At 44.4% G+C, this 22,430-nt stretch overlaps 1 protein-coding gene across 1 annotated transcript in view; it reads right to left on the bottom strand.

The window, feature by feature from the left end:
- Window positions 1-22,430, bottom strand: part of LOC134345011 (transcription factor COE3-like) — a 496,949-nt gene that overhangs the window by 136,877 nt on the left and 337,642 nt on the right. The gene's annotated exons all lie outside the window — the stretch shown is intronic.

Genomic DNA, 22,430 nt, shown 5'->3' with positions numbered 1-22,430 from the left:
ACTGTATTTTTTGATGTACAAATGACAAATAAAGCTAATTTTAAAATGTTAATGTACCTGCCTCGTTCCATACCACCTTCTGGGTGAAGAAGTTTCTCCTCAGTTTCCTGTTAAATCTCTCACCTATCACCCTAAACAAATGCACTCTAGTTCTCGATTCCCCAACCTTGGGTAAAACCAAAATGTATTCAATCACTCTATCTATTCCCTATCCCACAAAAAAACATCAGAATAAGAATCAGGTTTAATATCATTAAATATCTATAACAACCTACTGATGCTCTCCACTAAAATCGAGGCAAGAAGACTGCAACTAGCGGGGCACTGTCTATGCCACCCCGAGCTACCTGCCAGCCTAGTCATCATATGAGAGCCCAAGCATGGAAGGATGAACCCTGGGCGCCCTCCTAAGACTATGGTCAACACGCTCCTAGAAGACAGCGGCACGGCTAATGTAGATGAACTGAACACACTGATGAGGGAGAGGGAGAAGTGAAGAGTCCGTCATCGTGCCCGACGCCGGCCCCCTAGGCCTGAGTCGACGTAGTAGTAGTTAATATCATTGGAATGTCATAAAATGTGCTGTTTTAAAGCATGTGATAATAAAAACAGTGAATTACAGTGAGTATATATAAAATAGTTAAATTAAATAAGTTGTGCAGAAAAGAAAGTGAGGTAGTGTTCATGGGTTCAATGTCCATTCAGAAATCTGATGGCGGGGAGAAGAAGCTGTTCCTGAATCATTGAGTGTGTGGTACCTCCTTCCTGATGGTAACAATGTGAAGACAGCATGTCCCGAGCAATAGGGGTCCTTAATGATGGATGCCACCTTTTTGAAGCAACTCTCCTTGAAGATGTCCTGGATTCTGGGTAGCTAGTGCCCACGATGGAGCTGACAGATTACACAACTCTCTGCAGCTTATTTCAATTCTGTGCAGTGTCTCCCCCAACCCCTCCTGTCATACCAGAAGGTGATGCAGCCAGGTCGTTTATGAGGTAGGTTTATACGTCACTGTAAGTTCTGCCGTGATTAGGTTAGGGTTAACTAGGGTCGTGGGGGTTGCTGGGACGACGTGGCTCTTAGGGCCGACTCCGTGCTTTGTCACTAAACAAACAGAATACTGTAAGTAAATAACTGAACTCAGCCAGTCGAGCAGCACCTGCATCGGGACTGAGAGTGTCGGGGGGAGATGGCTGGTACATGAAAAGATGAGAGGTGCAGGAGACAGATGTGTAGCGGCTGTGGGGTTGCTGGGGCAGTGTGGCTCGAAGGGGGCTGGAAGGATGTACTCTGCACAAACAAGACAAAACCTGCCGATGCTGGAAATCTACAGCAACACACACAAAATGCTGGAGGAACTCAGCAGGCCAGGCAGCATCGATGGAAAAGAGCACAGTCGACATTACAAGCCGGAACATTGACTCTACACGTTTCCTAAATGCTGCCTGGTCTGCTGAGTTCCTCCAACATTTTGTGTGGGAAGGTATACTCTGCGTTGTATTGCTTACTAGGCAAGTAGATGATGGGAGTCATTTGCTCTGCCATGACAGATGGTAATCAGGAGTCGTCTGTATTAGTATATATACAGTCATACATAGAGTCATAAAGTACCAGAGCACAAAAACAGACCCCTCAGCCTGTTTAGTCTCACTTAGTTGCACCCAGACCATATCCATAAGACCATAAGACATAGGAGAAGAATCAGGCCACTTAGCCCATCAAGTCTGCTCCACCATTTCATCATGGCTGATCCCCATATCCTTCAATGCTCTGACCCGTCAGGAAACTATCAACTTCCGCTTTAAATACACCCACAGACTTGGCCTCCGCCACAGTCTGCGGCAGAACATTCCACAGATTCACGACTCTCCGGCTAAAAAAAATTCCTCCTTACCTCTATTCTAAAAGGTTGCCCTTCAATTTTGAGGCTGTGCCCTCCATTTCTGGATACCCCCACCATAGGAAACATCCTCTCCACATCCACCTTATCTAGTCCTTTCAACATTCGGTAGGTTTCAATGAGATCCCTCCTGCGTTCTTCTAAATTCCAGTGACTACAGGCCCAAAGCTGCCAAATGCTCCTCATATGTTAACCCCTTCATTTCTAAAATCATCCTCATAAATCTCCTCTGGACTCTCTCAAATAACATCCTTTCTGAGATATGGGGCCCAAAACTGTTGACAATACTCCAAAGTAGCCTGACTAGTGTCTTATAAGGATCAGCATTATCTCCTTTCTTTTATATTCTATTCCCCTTGAAATAAATGCCAACATTGCATTTGCCTTCTTTGCCACAGACTCAACCTGTAAATTAACCTTCTGGAAGTCTTGCATGAGGACTCTTAAGTCCCTCTGCATCTCTGATGTTTGAAACTTCTCCCCATTTAGATAACAGTCCACACTGTTGTTCCTTTTACCAAAACGCATTATCATACATTTCCCAGCACTGTCTTCCATTTGCCACTTTTTTGCCCATTCCTCCAATCTGTCTAAGTCCTGTTGCAATAGCATTTTTTCTTCAGCACTACCTACCCCTCCAGCTTTCTTCATATCATCCATAAACTTTGTCACAAAGCCATCAATTCCATTAACTAAATCATTGACAAACAATGTGAAAAGCAGTGGTCCCAATACTGACCCCTGAGGAACACCAGAAAAGGCCCCTTTTATTCCCACTCACTGCTTCCAGGCTGTCAGCCATTCCTCTACCCATGCCAGTGTCTTTCCTGTAACACCATAGGATTTTATCTTGTTAGGTAGCCTCATGTGTGGCACCTTATCAAATGCCTTCTGAAAATCCAAGGAAGTGACATCCACTAACTCTCCTTTGTCCACTCTGCTTGTTACTTCCTTGAGGAACTCTAACAGATTTGTCAGGCAAGATTTCCCTTTACAGAAACCATGCAGCATCTATGGAAAAGAGCACAGTTGACATCACAGGCCAGAACAGTACACTCCAACACTTTCCCAACTACTGAGATTAGGCTAACTGGCCTATAATTTCCTTTCTTTTGCCTTCTTCCCTTCTTAACGAGTGGAGTGACATTTGCAATTTTCCAGTCCTCCAGGACCATGCCAGAATTAAGTGATTCTTGAAAGATCATGACGAATACTTCTGTTATCTCTACAGCAGCCTCTGTCGGGACTCTGGGATGTAGTCCATCATGTCCAGGTGACTTATCCACCATAAGACCTTTGAGTTTACCTAGCACCTTTTGCTTTGTAATAACAATGCAACTCACTCCTGCTCCCTGACACTCACGGACCTCTGGCATACTGTTAGTGCCTTCCACAGTGAAGACAAATGCAAAGTACCCATTAAGTTCATCTGCCATTTCCTTGTCCCCCATTACTCAATTTTCCAGTGACCCATTTCAACTCTCAGCTCTTTATAGAACTTAATGCTCTTTATAAAAATCTTTTAGCATCCTGCTGTATTTTATTGGCTAGTTTGCCCTCATAATTCATCTTTTCCCTTCTTATAGCTTTTTGAGTTGCCTTTTGTTGGATTTTAAAAGCTTCCCAATCATCCAACTTCCCACTCACTTTTGCTACCTTATATGCCCTTTCCTTGTCATTTACGCAGTCCTTAAATTCCTTTGTGAGCCACCGTTACCTACCCCTGCCATTTGGGAACTTCTCCTGTGGGACATACCTATCCTGTGCCTTATGAACTATTCCCAAAAACTTCAGCCATCTCTGCTGTGTAGTCATCCCCGCCAGTATTCTCCACTAATCCACCCAGGCAAGCTCCTCTCTCATGCCTCTGTAATTCCCTTTATTCCTTTGTGAGACTGATGCATGTGACTTATGCCTCACCCTCTCAAATTGCAGTGTGAATTCAATCACATTATGATCACTGTCTCCTAAGGGATTATCCCCACATTCATGTACCTATTGAATCTTCTCTTAAATTCTATAATTGAAACTGTATGCACCACTTCCACTGGCAGTTTGTTCTACACCGGCACCACCAACTGAGCAAGGAGTTGTTCCCCTTCAGAGTCCCCTAAATATTTCACCTTTCATCCTTAACCTAAGACCTTTAGTACGAGTCTCGCCCAACCTGAGGGTGAAAACCCTGCATAAATTTCAGTTCCGTTAATACAGTATACAAGCACAAAACAAAAGATCCCATTTAACCTATCTATACCCCACGTAATTTTATATACCTCCAAGATCTCCCTCATTCACCGCACTCCAGGAATAAAGTCCTAACCTGTTCAACCTTCCCCGACAACTCAGGTCCTCAAGTCACAGTAACATCCTTGTAAATTTTCACTGCACTCTTTGAAGATGATTGGTATCTTTCCTGTAGTTAGGTGACCTGAACAGAACACATTGCCCCCAGTTCAGCCTCTCCAACTTCAACATATCATCACAACTCCTGTACACGAGATGTACAGTAGACCAGCCCTGTAAATGACCGCAGATTTCTTCACAGAGAGGTATTATTGAGCAAGAGGAAATTTTTTAAGTGCTAATCCAGAGAGTTTCAGGATTTCCAATAAGTTCTAGGTTTATTTAATTACTTGAATTTAAATTCCCCAGTTGCTGTGGTGGGATTTGATCCTGTCTCATGTAATCAATAACCTCCACTGCATTGAAAATGTAAGGAAAGCTATTTTGTTTCCTCCTCGACAACCAAAGTAAAAGTTCAAAGTTCAAAGTAAATTTATTAACAAAGTACATATATGTCACTATATCCACACCTGGGATTAATTTTCTTGTGGGCGTACTCAGCAAGTCCATAATAGAATAATAACCATAATAGAATCAACAGAAGACTGCACCAATATGGGTGTTTAACCAGTGTGAAAAAGTCAACAAATTGTGCAATGACAAAAAGAAATAATACTAATAATAATAATAAATAACAAGGAATATAACCATGATCACTTGTCAGAAAGGATGAAGGGGGCTATGGATATGTGAGTGTTTACAGTTTGTGTCTCGGGAATTTGGCAGAGCATTCCATCGTGGCTGATTTATTTTCCCTCTCAATGTCATTCTTCTTCCTTCTCCCCGGAAACTTTGATGCCCTTACTAATCAAGATCCTATCAAACTCTGCTTTAAATCTATTCAATGACTTGGCCTCCACAGCCATCTGTGGTAATGAATTTCACCCTCTGTCTGAAGAAATTCCTGCTCATCTCTTTTCTAAAAGCACATCCCTCTATTCTGAGGCTGTGCTCTCTGGTCCTATTGGAAACATCCTCTCCACCCCCACTCTAAGACCTATCATGACTCTACATGCATCTGAAGAGCTAGTAAAAATGAGCCCAACCGCAAAAGATCTCATGATATGTACACAGTGGCCACTTTGTTAGGTACAGGAGATACCTAATAAAGTGGCAACTGAGGCTACGTCCACACGAGACCGGATAAATCCTCAACCAAAGCTTTTTCTCTTCGTTTTGACCCTCCGTCCACACTGAAACGAAAATGATGCTTTTCTAAAACACTCTCCAGAGTGTTTACATCTGAAAACGCCGGTTGGCCATTGTAGTATGTACGGGGTAACCGGCTAATTTTAAAAACGTTGTCATGACATGGCGGAACAAATGGTGGCAACAGCGCGGCATTTCATTGTTTTCTTAAACGTAACCTCCAACACCACAACAATATCTGACAATAGATGTGTAACACTGTATGGAAGTAAAAGATAACACTGATGCAGACATGTTTCATACATTTAACAAGGTGCTTTATTAATGTACTGCTTGTGGAAACATTCAATAGATGCAATTGTCACTTTTGCCCAGTAACTCGTTTTATTGCACGTTAAATACAGCAAAATAATACAAAAAGACATGGCAAAAATAAAGGCAAACAAATGAGGTAACAGAAAATTTTACTTTTGCCCAGTAACAAGCCTTATTGCATTTAGTTGTAGCTGTCGTCCCTTTCATCGGTGAAGAGACTATGGCTGTAGGAAATGTTTCTGGACAAATGCGCACCAAGTCTTTTGTTTGGTAATTTCCTTTTAAGTTTTTCTAGTCTGTAACTGGACAAATGCACACCAAGTATATCGTTTCCTCTTCACTTGTTTTCTGTGTGTCCTGCGCATGCCCAGTAGGAGGAGATTTGCCCAAATACTCGTTTTAATGTGGACGGAGCTATTTTCAAAAACGCCTGGTGTGGATGCCTATCATTCTTACGCGAAACCGGCGTTTTCAAAATTATCCGGTCTAGTGTAGACGTAGCCTGAGTGTATGTTCGTGGTCTTCTGCTGCTGTAGCCCATCCACTTCAAGGTTCAACGTGTTGTGTGTTCAGAGATGCTCTTCTGCGCATCACTGTTGTAATGCATGGTTATCTGAATTACTGTCACCTTCCTGCCAGCTTGAATCAGTCAGGTCATTGTCATCTGACCTCTCTCATTAACAAAGCATTTTCACCCATAGAACTGCTGTTCATTGGAATGTTTTTTTGTTTTTCGCACCATTCTCTGTAAACCCTAGAGACTGTTGTGTGTGATAACCCCAGGAGTTCCTGAGATACTCAAACCACCCCATCTGGCACCAACAAACATTCCATGATCAAAGTCACTCAGATCATATTTCTTCCCCATTCTGTTGTTTGGTCTGAATGACTGAAGCTCTTGACCATGTTTGCATGCTTTTATGCATTTGGTTGCTAATTAGATATTTGCATTAACAAGCACTTCTACAGGTGTACCCAATAAATTGGCACTGAGTGCATATTGGCCTATTTTTATTTGAAGCTCGGAAATCTGACACTCAATCTTTGTAAGCAATGGAGATTTTCCTGCCTTAATTTCATTATCACTCACTCACAGGGTCTTAGCAAGTGGCTCTGGGTAGAACCCTCTTTGTTTTGATTGATCTTTTGTCAGATTAACCAGTGGCTTTATTTAATTAAGTTCGCCTCACTTGAGACATGAAATGCACATGAGAAAACGAGCTCCTAATGGAATTGCTCTCGCAATAAACGAATTTGCAAAATGGTTTAAGAAGTTCCTTGATCTTATTTGTCCTCCAAATCCTGGGGCTGGCGCGTGGCTGGTGTGCTTTCCCTTTTTAATTACGCCATGCTCAGTCAATCTCACTTAATCAGGCACTGCACAAATTTGTCGAGTGAAGTTAAGCCCTTTCTGGCATTTCGTCACACATTTGAAACACATTTAAAAACTGGAAGCAGATATTATAGACACTTTCTGATGGGAGACCAAATTTCCTCCAAAGCCCAAAATAGGGCCAACCTTACACAGAATCTTTACACTGTCAACGTTCAAGGATCCAAGTTCAAAGCTCAACTCTATTCACCATATACAGTACTGTGTAAAAGTCTGAGGCACATGCATATTGTTAGGGAGCCTCTGACTTTTGCACAGTACTGCAGTAATTTTATGTATTGCACTGTACTGCAGCCGCAAAAAAACCCCCAAATTTCATGACATATGTGAGTGATGATAAACCCGATTCTGATATGGGTCTCTATTGTGGACTGAGAGTGGGAAGGGGGCAGGGAGAGGGAAAGGAATGGGAAGTACAAGAGAGACATAATATAATGATCAATAAACGGATAGTTTGGATCCAAACGACCTTGCTGCTGTCTCAGGGCTGGGTGTGCCTGCACCCGCGGCACTCTTTCTCTGCCACCTGTCTCACAGCCCTCCCATGGCACTCCACTCTCGCCATTCCCAACATCCTTCGCTCCCGCCAGATTTACAAACTCACTCTCCTCTCCACGTTGGCATGTACAGTACAGTATTACGCAAAAGTCTTAGGCAGCCCAGATATACATACAGCCCAAAACTTTTTCACAGTACTATACATTTACAATTTATTTACATGTATTAGGAATTTGCTTGGTGTAGTAGTGACGAGTGAAGAGATACTGTATATAAAAATAAAGTTAGAAGTTAAAGTATGAATATTGAATAAACTGTGCATAAATACATACATAATATAATCTATTTACAATGTGTTTTATAAAGTGCTATAAAGGTGTTTTAACGTGTTTACAGTGCAGTGCAGTGACAGGGGTAATATGTAGTTATAAGGTGTTGAATGGTTGTTCGGATTAACTGCCTGGGTGAAGAAACTTTTAAGATGGTGTGAAGTTTTTGTTTTAATAGCCCGATAAAGCTTTGCATAAGGGAACTTTGGGAAAGCCAGTTTGTTGGGTGGGCAGCATCCACAATAATTTTTCGTGCCGGCTTCTTTGTAAGTATGGATCTCATTCCGAAATCAAAGTTCAAAGTACACTTATTGTTAAAGTATGTATGCAGTAGACAGCCGTGAGTTTTGTCTTCTTGCAGACAGCAACAAAACAAAGAAACACCATAAAACCTATTTAAATAAAACCTCCACACAAGAAGAACATCAGGCTTGCAAACAAAAGAAAAAAATTGTGCAAACAGCAAAAAGTGGACAAATAACACACAAAACATTAAACATCAAACCATAGAGTCCTCAAAAGTGAGTCCACAGTCATGAGCTGTCAAGGCGAGTAAAGCCAGTCGAGGAGCCACTTCCACAGTCTGCTTCCTCCCAGACCATATGATACTTTATTAGTGCTACACAGGACTTGGAGGTCTTCTTAGCTCCCAAAATTGGTTTCACCACTTACTAAGCAATCTTATGTGGCCCTACCAATGGAAGGATCCATGGCTGGTGGAGGGATACAAGGAAAGGAGGCTGAGGTTGCTGTTCTTGGAGCAAAGAAGGCTGGGGAGGCAACCGAGGGAGCTATAGAGACATACAACACAGTTATGAGCCCATCAGCTCCTCTAGTCAAATGGTAACCATGACAGATGGCAAATTTTTCTACAGGATTGGTTTGCCTTTGCCTTCTTTAGGCAGTGTCCTTACAAGACGGGTGACCCCAGCCATTATCAATACTCCTCAGAGATTGTCTGTCTGGCATCAGTGGTCACATAACCAGAACTTGTGATGTGCACCAGCTGCTCATACGACCATCCACCACCAGCTCCCATGGCTTCACGTGACCCTGATCGGGGGGGGGCGGGGGGTGGCTAAGTAGGTGCTACCCCTTGCCCAAGGGTGGCCTGCAGGCTAGCGGAGGGAAAGAGTTCCTTACTCCTCCTTTGGTAGAGACTTTGGTAGAGACTCCATCTACGCCTTCCATAATCTTATAAACTTCTATGTATCTCATAATCATGTGACCTCCATCCGCCTCCAACACTTCAGAGAAAGTAACACAGGTTTGTTCAACCTTTCCTTACATGCTGTCTAATCCAGGCAGCACCTCGGTAAACCGCACTTGCACCTCTCCAAAGCCTCGACTTCCTTCCTATATGGTGTGACTATAATTGAATGCTATACCTCAGAAACAGCTGAACCAGAGATCTTATAGGTTGCAACATAACCCACTGCCTCTTGAATTCACCACCTTGACGAATTTAAAAAGGACTTTTTCACCCAGAGGGTGGACGAGCTGGTAGAGAAAATGATTGTGGCAGGTACAACGGAATCACGTAAGATAAACTTAAATAGGTACATGCAGAGGTGGGACATAGAGGGATATGGGATTAGATGGTTGGTGATCATGGTCAGCATGGATTCATTGGCTCGATGGGTTTTCTTTGTCCCATGTACGTGTAGTGTCCTGGTTCACATCTTTACTGTTATGCTGTAGGTATTTCATTTAGCAGCTGTTTGTTCTGCTTTCAGCCTGTTTGGGTTATTGTTGAAGATAAGGGATGATGAGGAATGTGTGCTATCCAATTAGCAGGAGGTTTTTCTTGGTGAGGGACAATAAGGTTGGTCTTGGGCTTTTGTTCGAGAGGAGATGAATGAAGAGAGAAGACGCTGGGGAGAACTGGTCATAGCATACGATCCGGCGGGAGACCCGTTTGCTTCAGATGGTTTATAAGCAACGTTCGGAAGGTGGTGTGTGCTTTCTCGTTGACCAAGGGCCCAGTGCGTGGGTGACAGAGAAGTTCAAGATTAGATTAGATTATGAGAACACTCAGTCCTCTTTTATTGTCATTTAGAAATGCATACATGCATTAAGAAATGATACAATGTTTCTCCGGAGTGATATCACAGAAAACAGGACAAACCAAAGACTAACACTGACAGAACCACATAGTTATAACATATAGCTACAGCAGTGCAAAACAATACCATAATTTGATGAAGAACAAACCATGGGCACAGTAAAAAAAGTCTCAAAGTCCCCGAGTCGATCGACTCCCGAGTCCCCGATAGCAGGCGGCAAAAGGGAGAAACTCCCTGCCGTAAACCTCCAGGCACCGTCAACTTGCCGATGCCTTGGAAGCAGCCGACCACAGTCGACACTGAGTCTGTCCGTCCGAAAACTTCAAGCCTCCGACCAGCCCCTCTGATACAGCCTCCCGAGTGCCATCCTCTGCCGAGTGCCTTCAACCTCGCCCTGGCTGCTGAAACAAGCAAAGCCGAGGATTTGAGGCCTTCTGCTCCAGAGATTCCAATTACCACACAGTAGCAGCGGCAGCGAAGCGGGCATTTCAGAAGTTTTCCAGATGTTCCTCTGTGCTCTCACATCTGTCTCCATCAAATCAGAATTGTGCACGGTCCCCTACTTGACAGATAACAGGCATCATTCACCGGAGAGGCCGCGCGCGCTGCTGTCACGCCGCCATCTTCTCCTCCTGAGCTCCAACTTGTGCACATTTGACTGTTTAATTATAATGGGCCCTCTCCTTTTTGTTATTCTTTACTAACCCTTTAGTTAAGATTCATAAAAAGAATTCCTTTAATCGTATGCAGTGTGCTGTCTGTTATTTCGGGGCATTATTCTGTAACAGGGTAGCGAATGACGCAGCATCCACACAAACAGGGGTTTGGGGGTTTGGGGGGTGGGGGCTCGTGCCTAAGTATCACACGTTTGGTGGGGCCGGAGATTGTCTTTCTTAGACTTACACAGCCGAGGAAACCAGAGTGTTCATACATTAAAACAATGAAACATACAGTGAAAGGCATCAACTTACATCAATGACCAACACATTCTGAGGACATGCTAAGAGCAGCCCACAAGCGTCGCCATGCTTCCACACCAATATAGCATGCCCACAACTTACTAACCATAATACGTTTGTCTTCAGAATGTTGGAGGAAAACAACCATGCGGAAGAAACCCACTCAGTCACGGGGTGAACATACATACTCCTTACAGAGAGCAGCAGAATTGAACCTGGATCGCTGGTGCTGTAATAGCGTTACACTAATCACTATGCTGCCATGCCAGTTTGGAGGGTCCAGAGGAGGTTCACGAGAATAGAAGGGTTAATGTAGGAGGAGTATTTGATGGCTTTGGGTCTGTACTCAATGGAATTTAGAAGAGTGAGGGGAATCTTATTGAAACCTATCAAATGTTGAAATGCCTAGATAGAGTGGATGTGGAGAAGTTTCCTATGATGGAGCAATCTAGGACCAGAATACAAGTATGTCCCTTTAGAACAGAGGTGAGGAGGAATTCCTTTAACCAGAAGGTGGTGAATCAGTGCAATTCATTGCCACAGATGCCTAGTCTTTGGGTATATTTAAAGCAGAGGTTGATAGATCCTTGAGGGAGATTAAACTCCTGTTCATGACCAGTTCAGTTGTAAAATATCACGGACAGCATTCTAAATGGTTGCACCACAGTCTGGCATGGAGTGGCCACGGAACAGCTTTGGAAAAAGCTGCTGAAGGTTGTAAATTCAGCCAGCTCCATCATGGGCACCAGCCTCCCAAGCATCAAGGGCACTTTCAAAAGGCAATGCCTCAAAAAGGCAGCTTCCATCACCCAGGTCATGCTCTCTTCTCATTGCTACCATCAGGGAGAAGGTACAGGAGCCTGAAGACACATTCAACATTTCTGGAACAGGTTCTTCTCCTCCACCATCAGATTCCTGAATGGACAATGGACCCAGGAACACTACCTCTCTATTTTTTTTATTTTGCTCTTTTTTTGAAATACTTACTTAATTAAAATTGCCATAAATATTTCTTATGTAGTTTATGGATCTTTTTTATTTATGGTAAAACCATAAGACAGTGGAGCAGAATTAGGCCATTTGGACCATGAGTTTGCTCTGCCATTTGATCATGGCTAATCTATTTCCCTCTCAACTCCATTCACCTGCCTTCTCTGTATAACCTTTCACACCCTGACGTATCAAGAATCTATCAGCCTCCACCTTATGCCAGGACTCTTTCAATGCCTTTATGATTTGGCATTTTGAATTCTGTGTTTTACGCTCTTTTTTACAGTTTGCATGATTTTTTCTTTTTTTTGCGCATTGGATGTTTGATGTTATCCTTAAAATGGGATCCACAGTTTTCTTTGTTTCGTGACTGTCTGTGGGAAGAGGAATCTCAGGGTTGTATACTACATACATACTTTGATCATAAATCTACTTTGAATATTTGAACCTTCGAAGTAAACTCAGTATGTATTGCACTGTACTGCTGCTGCAAAACAAATAATTTTACAACATATGCCTGTGATATTAAACCTGATTTTGATTCTGACTGAAATGAAATGGGAGTTTGAAAAGCTGAACTCTGTAAGAATGATCATAAAGCAGTCAGATGGCTATAAAGACCCAACTGGTTGGCAAATGTCTCCTAATGGCAATCTGCCATTCATTACCGTTTCCGCAACAGTCCTTCTACTCATATTTATTCACTCATTCACGGAACAGGGACGTCATTGGCAATGCTGACGTTTATGGTCCATCTCTAAGTGGTCCTAAAGTAACGTGGCAATTAAGCTTTAATCACATTGGTGTGCCAGGAGTCAGATATAAGTCACACCAGGTACTGACAGCGCATTACTGAACCAGATAAAACTTTATGACAACCCTGCAGTTTTATGACCACTATTAGTGATACCAGTTTTGCATTTCAGATTTATTTCATTATTTGAATCTAAGTTCCCAAGCTCATTTTTTTTTTCTCGGGATTAGCATGTTGCTCACAATGCCTGAGTTTCTCATCCATCCCGTTCCATTTCAACGGTAATGGGGCAGCGCACTATTAATAGTACGATCCAGGACAGTGCTGCTTTATAGAGTGACGTTGAGAACCAACACCATTACTCTCTGAAAGCTGCTACACAGGTTGCTAAGGTTGTAAAGAAGGTGAACACGAGGAATTCTGCAGATGCAGGAAATTCAAGCAACACACATCAAAGTTGCTGGTGAACGCAGCAGGCCAGGCAGCATCTCTAGGAAGAGGTACAGACGACGTTTCGGGCCGAGACCCTTCGCCAGGAAGAAAGGGTCTCGGCCCGAAACGTCGACTGTACCTCTTCCAAGAGATGCTGCCTGGCCTGCTGCGTTCACCAGCAACTTTGATGTGTGTTGCTTGTAAAGAAGGTGTATGATTATTATAGTCATAGAGCAATATAACATGGGTACAGGCCTTTAACCCGAGTGCCACAGAAGTGCAACAGTTAGCAGAATATTTTATAGCAGGGGTTCCCATTCTGGGGTCCATGGACCCCTTGGTTAGTGGTGAGGGTCCATGGCATAAAAAAAGATCGGGAACCCCTGGTTTCCAGCATTCGTGGTAAGATCGGGGTTCAATTCCCACTGTAAGGAGTTTGCATGCTCTCTTTGTGACCATGTGGGTTTCCTCTGGGTACTCTGGTTTCTTTCCACATTCCAAAAACGTGCAGGTCAGAGTTGGTAAGTTTTGGGCATGCAGTGTTGGCACTGGAAGCATGGCGACACTGGTGGGCTGCCCCGAGCACATCCTCGGACTGTGTTGGTCATTGATGCAGATGACCCAATTCACTGCAAGTTTTGATGTCATCGTCACCATCACCATGTGCCGTGTTGTATGACATGGGCGATCATGGTCTTTCCATGGCCATGATTGTTCTTGGCAAATTTTTCTACAGAAGTGGTTTGCTATTGCCTTCTTCTGGACAGCGTCTTTGCAAGACACATGACCCCAGCTATTATCAACACTCTTCAGAGATTGTCTGCCTGGCGTCAGTGGTCACATAACCAGGACTTATGATTTGCACCAGCTGCTCATACGACCATCCACCACCTGCTCCCATGGCCTCACGTGACCCTGATCATGGGGCTAAAAAGGTAGTACCCTTGCTCAAGAGTGACCTATAGGTTAGTGGAGGGAAAGAGTGCCTTACAGCTCCTTTGGTAGAGATGCATCTCTGGCCCACTGCCCAATGTTTCAATGTACGTGTGACAAATGAAGCTAATCCTTCAGTACAGTGAGCCAGTGAGTCCATGCCGACCATGATACCTACCCATCTCATTCCAATTTCCTGCATTCGGCCTGTATCTCTCTAAGTTCCACCCCTGCATGTACCTATCTAATTGCTTCTTTAATGAAATTATAACAGCTGCCTCAAACACTTGCTCTGGCAGCTCAATGTACTCACCACCCTCTAGTGAAAATGCTGCCCGTCAATCATGCCTCAATCTTGCAGCCAATACTGTAAGACGTTCTGCGAACAGCTGCACGACTGTGGTGCCTCGGTTAAAGGCCTATTGCTCTGTGACTCAATAATAGGAAACCCTCTCTCACTGCTCTTCCCTCTGTGATCTCTGCTGCCCTCCAACCCTCCTCTTCACCTATCACCTTCCAGCTGGTCCTCCTTCCCCTCTCCCCACCTTTTTATCCTGGCATCTTTTCCCTTCCTTTCCAGTCCTGATGAATGGTCTGGGTCTGAAGTGTTAACTGTTTATTCACTTCCATAGCTGCTGTCTGACCTGCTGAGTTCCTCCAGCATTTTGTGAGTGATGCCTTGGATTTCCAGAATCTGCAGGCTTTCTCATGTTTGAGCGTGCCATATGCATTCCTTACAACCCTAACAACCGGTGCAGCAGTTTTCCGGAATAATAGTGTTGGAACCCAAATCCCTCTCTATATCAATAATGTTATGGGTCCTGCCATAAATTTAAAATAATTTGAATTTGCTTTTATAATATGATGTTAGTAATTTAATTGGTACCCTGCAGTAATATGTAAAGTCATCTTTATACAATATAATCCAGGTTCAGTTCACTGCTTCAGTGTAATACAAGATGGAGTCTGTCTTGTTACCTTGATTAGGTGTGCTGAGGAGATTGGAGGAATGTTACAGATGGGGTAATGTATGTGGCGGTTTTCCTTAAGGTGGCTATAGTGATGATCTCCCACTACTTATTAAATGTTCCTAATGGCATGTGTCTCAAATGGCCTTTGACAACCAAGCCCAGCTCCTGGCCTTCACATGTGGCTGAGCTACGAAGCCTAGCAGAACTGTTTCAACCTACAGGAGAAGAGGCAAAGCGGGGAACTACTGCCACCTTACAACCGGTTGCATTAGGCAGATGGGGCTTGTCAGCCATGGAAAATTCCGACCTCAAACCTCTGCTGCCTTGTGGCTATGCCTACTCATGGGGAAGGCTTCCAGAGGTCGTGCTACATATTGGTACCAATGACATAGGTAGGAAAAGGGAAGAGGTCTTGAAAGCAGACTACTGGGAGTTAGGAAGGAAGTTGAGTGAATCCCGAGAAAAAATCTGGAGCTGGAATCCCTAAAGCAGTCCTACACTGAGTGCAATGCTGACTGGCAACAACTGTGATGCCGCTGGTGCCAAACTATATCGGTCTCTGCCATTCCTCTGCATGCTAGTGGGTAACAGTCAGGAGAGGGAGGGGAACAGGTACTAGAGAGTACACCTGTGGCTGTACCCCTTGACAATAAGTACTCCAGTTTGAGTACTGCTGGTGGAGGGGGGGACAGCCTACCTGGGGGAAGCAACAGTGGCTGTGCCTCTGGCACAGAGTCTGGCCCTGTGGCTCAGAAGGGTAGGGAAAGGAAGAAGGCAGTAGTGATAGAGGACTCTATAGTTAGCGGTTCAGACAGGCGATTCTGTGGATGCAGGAAAGAAACTCGGATGGTAGCTTGCCTCCCAGGTGCCAGGGTCCGGGATGTTTCAGATCGCGTCCATTATATCCTGCAGTGGGAGGGAGAACAGCTGGAGGTCGTGGTACATATTGGTACCAATGATATAGGTAGGAAAAGGGAAGAGGTCCTGAAAACAAACTACAGGGAGTTAGGAAGGAAGTTGAGAAGCAGGACCGCAAAGGTAGTAATCTCGGGATTACTGCCTGTGCCACATGACAGTGAGAATAGGAATAGAATGAGGTGGAGAATAATTGCATGGCTGAGGGGTTGGAGTAGGGGGCATGGATTCAGATTTCTGGATCATTGGGACCTCTTTTGGGGCAGGTGTGACCTGTACAAAAAGGACGGGTTGCACTCGATTCCCAGGGGGACCAATATCCCGGCGGGGAGGTTTGCTAAGGCTACTGGGGAGAGTTTAATCTAGAATTGTTGGGGGGGTGGGAAACAAACTGAAGAGACTGGGGAAGAGGCGGTTAGCTCACAAATAGAGAAAGCTTGGGGACAGTGTGTGAGGGAGGTTAGGCAGGTGATAGAGAAGGGACATGCTCAGACCGACAGTTTGAGATGTGTCTATTAGTACTGTGAACAAAGCAGATGAGCTTAGAGCATGGATCAGTACTTGGAGCTATGATGAGGTGGTCATTACAGAGACTCGGATGGCTCAGGGGCAGGAATGGTTATTTCAAGTGCCGGGTTTGAGATATTTCAGAAAGGACAGGGAGGGAGGCAAAAGAGGTGGGGGTGTGGCACTGTTGATCAGAGATAGTGTCACGGTTGAAGAAAAGGTGGACGCCATGGAGGGGTTGTCTACAGAGTCTCTGTGGATGGAAGTTAGGAACAGGAAAGGGTCAATAACTTTACTGGGTGATTTTTTATAGGCCGCCCAATAGTAACAGGGATATTGAGGAGCAGATAGGGAAACAGATCCTGGAAAGGTGTAATAATAACAGAGTTGTCGTGATGGGAGATTTTAATTTCCCAAATATCATAGAAACATAGAAACATAGAAAATAGGTGCAGGAGTAGGCCATTCGGCCATTCGAGCCTGCACCGCCATTTATTATGATCATGGCTGATCCTCCAACTCAGAACCCCGCCCCAGCCTTCCCTCCATACCCCCTGATCCCCGTAGCCACAAGGGCCATATCTAACTCCCTCTTAAATATAGCCAATGAACTGGCCTCAACTGTTTCCTGTGGCAGAGAATTCCACAGGTTCACCACTCTCTGTGTGAAGAAGTTTTTCCTAATCTCGGTCCTAAAAGGCTTCCCCTTTATCCTCAAACTGTGACCCCTCGTTCTGGACTTCCCCAACATCGGGAACAATCTTCCTGCATCTAGCCTGTCCAATCCCTTTAGGATCTTATACGTTTCAATCAGATCCCCCCTCAAGCTTCTAAATTCCAACGAGTACAAGCCCAGTTCATCCAGTCTTTCTTCATATGAAAGTCCTGCCATCCCAGGAATCAATCTGGTGAACCTTCTTTGTACTCCCTCTATGGCAAGGATGTCTTTCCTCAGATTAGGGGACCAAAACTGCACACAATACTCCAGGTGTGGTCTCACCAAGGCCTTGTACAACTGCAGTAGTACCTCCCTGCTCCTGTACTCGAATCCTCTCGCTATAAATGCCAGCATACCATTCGCCTTTTTCACCGCCTGCTGTACCTGCATGCCCACTTTCAATGACTGGTGTATAATGACACCCAGGTCTCGTTGCACCTCCCCTTTTCCTAATTGGCCACCATTCAGATAATAATCTGTTTTCCTATTTTTGCCACCAAAGTGGATAACTTCACATTTATCCACATTAAATTGCATCTGCCATGAATTTACCCACTCACCCAACCTATCCAAGTCACCCTGCATCCTCTTAGCATCCTCCTCACTGCTAACACTGCCACCCAGCTTCGTGTCATCCGCAAACTTGGAGATGCTGCATTTAATTCCCTCATCCAAGTCATTAATATATATTGTAAACAACTGGGGTCCCAGCACTGAGCCTTGCGGTACCCCACTAGTCACCGCCTGCCATTCTGAAAAGGTCCCGTTTATTCCCACTCTTTGTTTCCTGTCTGCTAACCAATTCTCCACCCACACCAATACCTTACCCCCAATACCGTGTGCTTTAAGTTTGCACACTAATCTCCTGTGTGGGACCTTGTCAAAAGCCTTTTGAAAATCCAAATATACCACATCCACTGGTTCTCCCCTATTCACTCTACTAGTTACATCCTCAAAAAATTCTATGAGATTCGTCATACATGATTTTCCTTTCACAAATCCATGCTGACTTTGTCCGATCATTTCACCGCTTTCCAAATGTGCTGTTATCACATCCTTGATAACTGACTCCAGCAGTTTCCCCACCACCGACGTTAGGCTAACCGGTCTATAATTCCCCGGTTTCTCTCTCCCTCCTTTTTTAAATATCGATTGACATCTCCCTAGAGCAAGGGGTTTAGATGGAGTGGAGTTTGTGAGGTGTGTTCAGGAAGGTTTCTTGACACAATATGTGGATAAGCCTACAAGAGGAGAGGCTGTACTTGATTTGGTATTGGGAAATGAACCTGGTCAGGTGTCAGGTCTCTCAGTGGGAGAGCAGTTTGGAGATAGTGATCATAATTCTATCTTCTTTACAATAGCATTGGAGAGAGATAGGAACAGACAAGTTAGAGAAGCGATTAATTGGAGTAAGGCGAATTATGATGTTATCAGGCAGGAAATTGGAAGCGTAAATTGGGAACAGATGTTCTCAGGGAAAAGTACGGAAGAAATGTGGCAAATGTTCAGGGGATATTTGTGTGGAGTTCTGCATAGGTACGTACCAATGAGACAGGGAAGTTATGGTAGGGTACAGGAACCGTGGCGTACAAAGGCTGCAGTAAATCTAGTTAAGAAGAAAAGAAAAGGTGCAGAGAGCTAGGTAATGTTAGAGATCTGGAAGATTATAAAGCTAACAGGAAGGAGCTTAAGAAGGAAATTAGTTAGGAGAGCCAGAAGGGGCCATGAGAATGCCATGGTGGGCAGGATTGAGGAAAACCCTAAGGCATTGTACAAGTAAGTGAAGAGAAAGAGGATGAGACATGAAAGAATAGGACCTATCAAGTGTGACCATGGGAAAGTGTGCATGGAACCAAAGGAAATAGCAGAGATACTTAATGAATACTTTACTTCAGTATTCACTATGGAAAAGGACCTTGGTAATTGTAGTGATGACTTGCAGCAGACTGAAAAGCTTGAGCATGTAGATATTAAGAAAGAGGATGTGCTGGAGCTTTTGGAAAGCATCAAGTTGGATAAGTCACCAGGACTGGATGAGATGTACCCCAGGCTACTGTGGGAGGTGAGGGAGGAGATTGCTGAGCCTATGGCGATGATCTTTGCAACATCAATGGGGACGGGAGAGGTTTCGGAGGATTGCAAATGTTGTTCCTTTATTCAAGAAAGGGAGTAGAGATAGCCCAGGAAATTATAGACCAGTGAGTCTTACCTCAGTGGTTGGCAAGTTGATGGAGAAGATCCTGAGAGGCAGGATTTATGAACATTTGGAGAGGTATAATATGATTAGGAATAGTCAGCATGGCTTTGTCAAGGGCAGGTCATGCCTTACAAGCCTGAATGAATTTTTTGAGGATGTGACTAAACACATTGATGAAGGCAGAGCAGTAGATGCAGTGTATATGGATTTCAGCAAGGCATTTGATAAGGTGCCCCATGCAAGTCTTATTGAGAAAGTAAGGAGGCATAGGATCCAAGGGGACATTGTTTTGTGGATCCAGAACTGGCTTGCCCACAGAAGGCAAAGGGTGGTCGTAGATGGGTCATATTCGGCATGGAGGTCGGTGACCAGCGGTGTGCCTCAGGGCTCTGTTCTGGGACCTTACTCTTCATGATTTTTATAAATGACCTGGATGAGGAAGTGGAGATGTGATAGTAATTTTGCTGATGACACAAAGGTTGGAGGTGTTGTGGATAGTGTGGAGGGCTGTCAGAGGTTATAGCAGGACATTGATAGAATGCAAAACTGGGCTGAAAAGTGGCAGATGGAGTTCAACCCAGATAAGTGTGAAGTGGTTCATCTTGGTAGGTTAAATATGATGGCAGAATATAGTATTAATGGTAAGAATCTTGGCAGTGTGGAGGATCAGAGGGGTCTTGGGGTCTGAGTGCATAAGACGCTCAAAGCAGCTGAGCAGGTTGGCTCGGTGTTAAGAAGGCATACAGTGTATTGGCCTTCATCAATCATGGAATTGAATTTAGGACCCGAGAGGTAATGTTGCAGCTATATGGGACCCTGGTCAGACCCCACTTGGAGTACTGTGCTCAGTTCTGGTCACCTCACTACAGGAAGGATGTGGAAACAATAGAAAGGGCGCAGAGGAGATTTACAAAGATGTTGCCTGGATTAGGGAGCATGCCTTATGAAAACAGGTTGAGTGAAGTTGGCCTTTTCTCCTTGGAGCAACGAAGGATGAGAGGTGACCTAACAGAGGTGTATAAGATGATGAGAGGCATTGATCGTGTGAATAGTCAGAGGCTTTTTCCCAGGGCTGAAATGGTTGCCAAAAGAGGACACTGGTTTAAGGTGCTGGGGAGTAGGTACAGAGGAGATGTCAGGGGTAAGTTTTTTACGCAGAGAGTGGTGAGTGCGTGGAATGGGCTTCCGGCAACGGTGGCGGAGGCGGATACGATAGGGTCTTTTGAAACACTTTTGGATAGGTATGTGGAGCTTAGAAAAATAGAGGGCTATGGGTAAGCCTAGTAATTTCTAAGGTAGGGACATGTTCGGCACAACTTTGTGGGCCGAAGGGCCTGTATTGTGCTGTAATCTTTCTATGTTTCTATGTTTCTATGCATTAGCTGCATGAAGAGAGGGAGCCTTCTGCATGGGCAACGGCCTCCCCTCCACATTGTGCCATCCTGGCTTGCGTATCACATAGACCACTCGGACGGAATGTGCATTGTCGACCCCGAGCAATGGAGGGTCTCAACGGGTGTGTGTTGATAGGGTCATTGCTCTAGTCCAATCACATACCTTTACCCCTACTCCTGGTCTTCGATTGGACCCCTAGATGGATGAAAGCACCTAATAATTTAGGATAGCATCAGAGTGGGAAGATTGGGGTAAGATGAGAAAGAGTTCATCAAGGCACTCAGCCTTTTTTTTTTGCCCAGAGATGAGCTGGTAGGGTAATTAGTTGCCCCCGGGGAGGCTATATTGCAGAACTGGAGTTGAGGCCAGCATGGTAGCTTTGCGGTTAGCATAGCACTTCACAGCACTAGCGATCAGAAGATCTGGCTTCAATTTGCATGAATGTCTCTTAGGAGTTTGTACATTTTCCCCACGTCCGTGTGGGTTTCCTCCAGGTACTTGAGCTTCCACCCACATTCTGAAGTCATACTTGTTAGGGTTAGTAAATCGTGGGCTATGTTGGTGCTGGAAACATGGCCACACTTGTGGGCTACCCCCAGCACATCCTCGGACCATATTGGATGCAAACAACGCACTCTACTGAAATTTTTGACATTTTGATGGACATGTGACAAATTTATATAATTGCTAATCTTTAGGTTTTAAGGAAGTAAAGTTACTGGGAAATAAGTTTGTCTTTTTCACATTGGTGGCTTGTCAGTTTTTGTGCGTAAGTTTTCATTGATCCTATTGTACTTCTTTGTTTTACCGTGAATTCTATTGTTTGTTTTGTGTCGTGTCGTATGCTGGGGGTGGTGTCTTGACCATGATTGTAATTGGCAATTTTTTCTACAAAAATGGTTTGCCGTTGCCTTCTTCTGGGCAGTGTCTTTACAAGATGGGTGGCCCCAGCCATTATCAATACTCTTCAGAGATTGTCTGCCTGGTGTCAGTGGTTGCATAGGCAGAACTTGTGATCTGCACCAGCTGCTCATACGACCATCCACCACCTGCTCCCATGGCTTCACGTGACCCTGATTGAGGGGGCTAAGCTGGTGCTACACCTTGCCCAAGGGTGACCCTACAGACTAGCAGAGGGAAGGAGTGCCTTACACATCCTTTGGTAGAGACACCCTGACACTCCTGTGAATGCCTGCAAGAAAATGATATAGACACATGACTTTGATAATAAATTTACTTTGACTTTACTTTGCTCTGATTTAAGCAACTCTTATAAAGACACCTGGAAGATAAAGGAATGGACAGCTATATAGGAGGGAAGGGTTAGATTGATTAAAAGGGTTAGATTAGTTAAAAGGTCAACCCAGCATCATGGGCGGAAAGCCCTGGACTGTGCTGTAGTTTTCTAGTCTCCATGTTCTATTTATCAACCCCTACCACACAGAGCGTGGTGGGTACATGGAATGCACTGCCATGGGTGGTAGTAGAGGCAGATACATCAGGGATCTTTTAGGTCATAAGATCATAAGATATAGGAGCAGAATTTCACTATTTGGCCCATCGGGTCTGCTCTGTTGTTTCATCATGGCTGATCCAATTTTTCTCTCAGCCCCAATCTCCTGCCTTCCCCCCATATCCCTTCATGCCCTGACCAATCAAGAATCT

This window comes from Mobula hypostoma, chromosome 4 (assembly GCF_963921235.1).
Source record: "Mobula hypostoma chromosome 4, sMobHyp1.1, whole genome shotgun sequence".
NCBI lineage: Eukaryota > Metazoa > Chordata > Chondrichthyes > Myliobatiformes > Myliobatidae > Mobula > Mobula hypostoma.
This window is presented reverse-complemented; position numbering and strand designations above follow the sequence as displayed.